At 32.3% G+C, this 4,320-nt stretch overlaps 1 pseudogene; it reads left to right on the forward strand.

The window, feature by feature from the left end:
* Positions 1-3,351: 3,351 nt before the first annotated feature.
* Positions 3,352-4,320, forward strand: part of LOC125847082 (disease resistance protein RUN1-like) — an 8,180-nt pseudogene continuing 7,211 nt past the window's right edge.

Genomic DNA, 4,320 nt, shown 5'->3' on the forward strand with positions numbered 1-4,320 from the left:
TCAGTATAGTTTAGTAAAAATAGTTAATTGACAAGTCCTTTGGGCTCGATAATCTGGTTCTTTTAAGAGCCACTATATTACTTGTGCGACCGTGTAGGCTTGCGTGTGCAATTGGGAGCAACAAGCTTCAAGGTGAAATGGACCTGTGACTGAAATTTAATAAAAATGGACTTATTTATTTGTAAAGCCCAAGTTAATCATTCAACCCAAATAAACATGGATTTAATCCAAATTTTGTATGAAATAAATTCAATAAAATTTGTGTATCTACAGATACCCTAAACACTCCATAAATATTGAAGAAGAACGATCAAGAATTTTTTTCAAGAAATTCTTAAATTCATTTCTTGAAAATCCTATGGTCAAGATTTAAGATTTCTATCAACTCATGAATATTTGAGTTGGAAAACTTAATATTGTTGAGAAAAGACTTACCTTCATGAAGTAGGATGAGAGGAGGATAGAAAACATGTTCTATGTCTTGAAAGAATGGCCAAAGAATTTTAAATAAATGGATTAAAATCAACATAAAAGAGTTCACATTGATGTCATGTGCTGAACGAAGTACCTTTGCACTTGGCATTGTGCGAAATGCATAATTCCAAATGTGAAATGCATATGCTTCCAGGAGCTGCCAAATTGTTTTGATCCATGTGCCCATCGCAGTTGGCATTGTGCGAAACACACAATTTGATGGGTGAATCGTACATGCTTCCGGTAAGTTATTCAGCTCGCGACCTTTTGGTCAAATGATCATAAATTTCTACTCTGAGATCGGATTGATGAGCGATCAGGTGGCGTCGGAAAGAAGACTCAAATATCTTTAATGTGATAGGTTAAGGGTCACATAACTCTTCATATTATAATAGATATGGTTGTTTGAAATCGACCAGAGTAAAATCTTGTATTGAAAGTCAATCGATAAGGAAGCTTTCAACTCAACTTTGTGCTAGAGGATTCATATTTCCTTAATTCATCTTCAAAGCTCTTCCCACTCTAAAGAATTTACCTTATAACCAATGCACCATTAGAAATCATCTGGTTCGAACCTATAAGCATACGAAGAACTGATCGAGTCTTGGCTTCAAATTTTTTGTGGTGTTACACTATTGCTATATATGTCATTAAGACAATGTTTTTGTTAGGACCAAAAATAATTAGGTGTCATGTGGAAGCTAGCAAAGCAAACCTCGAAAGATCATGAGTAAGAAACAAACGAGAAATATACCAAAAGACACAAAGATTTAACGTGGTTCGGTCAATCGCCCTACATCCACAAAGGAGATGAGCAATGCACTATAAATATGAAAGTACAAAATATAGAGAGAAATAACCTCAACCAATTCACTCGAAATACAAAGAGGTTCACAAATTCTTCCCCATAACCAAAACTCTCAAAACCCTAGGACTACATTGTGAATGTTGATTAAGTTAGAAGGAACAAACCTCTATTTATAGAGTCCTGAACCTTTTCCTTCAAGAAAAGGACTAGCCACTCTAAAACCTTTTCCTAAAAGGAAAACCTATTTATGGTAAGAAATTCAGGGCAAATAAAACCCAACAGTTTTAAGGGTTACAAACTATGCTAAGGTTCACTAACTAGATTTAGGATTGCAACCCTATTGCTAATAGTACATGCTCATCTTTTAAAAGCTTCCGCATAGTTGTTATAGCCTTCAATATAGTAATAAGTGATCAGACCAAGGATTTGCTTAGGACCAGCAAGGGTCTTGAGTGTCGGCCACATCCAGGGTATACATAGGCTCGGAGAGTGACAAGCCTAATATACTCCTCTACTTGCGATTTAGAGTTGACATACCACTCTTTATAAAACTGACTTGCATATACCGTTACCAATATAAATGTTTCTCACAAATACACTTTTCATCTAGCGAAAGTGAAAAAATATTTTAATATATATTTTTAAAAATAATCTATGTAGGGTATATATTACCCTTTTCACAAGTTCAAGGGTATATTTGATCCTTCTCACATATTTTTATTTTTTTTTTACTCCTTTGATTGAATGACTAATTTGAATTTTAAATATTTCCTTTATAGATCTATTTGCTTATCATTATTTGAGTTTCTTATTCTTAGTTAATTTTTTTCTTTCATTCTTTAGTGTATGAGAAATAAAAAGAAAGAAGTATGAATGAAAAGAGAAAAAAGTAAGAAAAAAATTTAAAACTATATTTTTAGCAGCTACATTGTAATATTTTTGTATCTATCAAAAAGAGTTAAGCATCTATGATAAATTTTACAAGAAAATGAATGAAAAAATAAATTTGACCATGAAAATAATAAATTTAAATTAGTCGTTGAATCAAAGAAGTCAAAACAATTCACATGTGTGAAGGATCAAATATACCCCTACATGAATTCTTTTAAATAAAATAAATTAAAAATTAATTTATTAACTTTCGTTAGACCAATAAGGTACTTTGGCAGGGCCGGCTCTTGCCTTTGTAAAATAAGGCTTATGTGGGGGGCCCAAAGTATTATCAAGAATAAATTATGTGTTAAATTTTTATAGAAAAAATTGATTAATTAGGATAAAAAATATATTATTTTACCCATTTTAACATCTTTTATACTTTGTTAAAAATAAGAATTAATAGTGAAAAGTGTTGAACAAAGTGAATTACAAATTTTTTTTTATTTCTTTTTAAATTTTAGTTTCAAACATTACAACAAGCATATTAAAATGGTGTATACCAAGTCATCAACTTCTTGAATCAAATTCTATGGTTCTAACTCTTATCTTTATTTAAAATATTTGTCAACTTATTACTTATAAAATTATGTTAACAATTCATATTGCCTCATTGAAGAAATGTTTTTCAATGTTGAGTTGATAAAATCTTACCTAAAATCAATAACTGAAAAAACAAATTAAATACTAATAATTTTCATCTAAATAGTGTAAGAAAAATAAATTTTGAATAAATATGTATACGAAGTTTGTTTATATTTTAAGCCTCAATTACGTTGAGCCGCCCCTGTACTTTGGTTTATTTGTGTAAAAGTTGAGATGCATATATATGAATAACATTTATAACCACTAAACCATAAAATGGAGAGGTATGTCCCTTTTCTCATCCTATATTGTAGATTTCCAAGTCAATTTGCTAGCTTTCTCTTAATATGTTTTATTCCAATAAGTTGGGTAGGCCAAGATGTCTTTTCGGGTAGGCCAAGTGGTCTGAATATGTTCCATTCCAATTACTCAATATTATTAAAAAAAAGTAAAACAATAACCTCCATATATTCAGAGTAGCTGAACAGTACTGAACATTGAAGATAAAGTTTATCTTTTTGAGATCTCAAAATCTTACTAATTTTCCTGCAATGAAAGCTTTGAGAGTTGAGGAAGCCTCAAATGCCAAGTTCCGTTGTATGTACGATGTGTTCATAAGTTTTAGAGGTGAGGATACTCGTAAGTCTTTCACTGATCAGCTTTACAAAGCTTTGGTGGATGAGGGTTATCGAACATTCAGAGATGATAATGAAATTGAAAGAGGGGAAGATATTAAATCTGAACTGGATAAAGCAATTCATAGCTCAAAGAGTTCAATCATCATCTTATCAAAAAATTATGCAACATCTAGTTGGTGCCTTGATGAGCTTGTCATGATTCTTGAAAACAAGAGGAAAAGAGGACATGCTATATTGCCAGTTTTCTACTATGTGGATCCGCTCGATGTTGGAAAGCAAATGGGGAGCTTTGCTACTGCATTTGCTAAGCATGAACAACGAATAATGGAACAATCTGATGAAGGTAAAGAGGAGTGGATCGAGAAGATCAAGCGGTGGAGGGCAGCACTCAGGGAAGTGGCTGATCAACGTGGGAGTGGCATGGTTCTACAGAATTCAGATCAACAGTAATTTCTTTCTCTTTTCTATTTTTCTCATCTATCTTATCCATGTTGGTGCCAAATAAAGGGTGTGTTTGGTACGAAAGAAAATGTTTTTTTGGAAAACAAGTGCATTTCTAACTTATTTTCTCATGTTTGGTTAACAAGTAAATTTTTTTTTTTAATTTTTGGTTGGTGAATGAAAAATATTTTTCATAAAATATCTTTATTTTTACTTGAGATTAAAAAATACTCTTTAGGAAAATAATTTCTGACCTGAAATCAATCCCGATAATTGATCTAGGACCCGACCCCGACACTGAAACTAGGACAAGATCCCGATGACCATTTCAAAATCCGACCCTTGAGATTTGACCTAGGAAAAAAAATTCAAAAACAATTTTTAAAAAAATTATAATTGATACGGTCGCGCGGGAGGGGGGGGGGGGGGGGGGGGGGGGGG

This window comes from Solanum stenotomum, chromosome 12, assembly GCF_019186545.1.
Source record: "Solanum stenotomum isolate F172 chromosome 12, ASM1918654v1, whole genome shotgun sequence".
NCBI classification, from domain to species: Eukaryota; Viridiplantae; Streptophyta; class Magnoliopsida; order Solanales; family Solanaceae; genus Solanum; species Solanum stenotomum.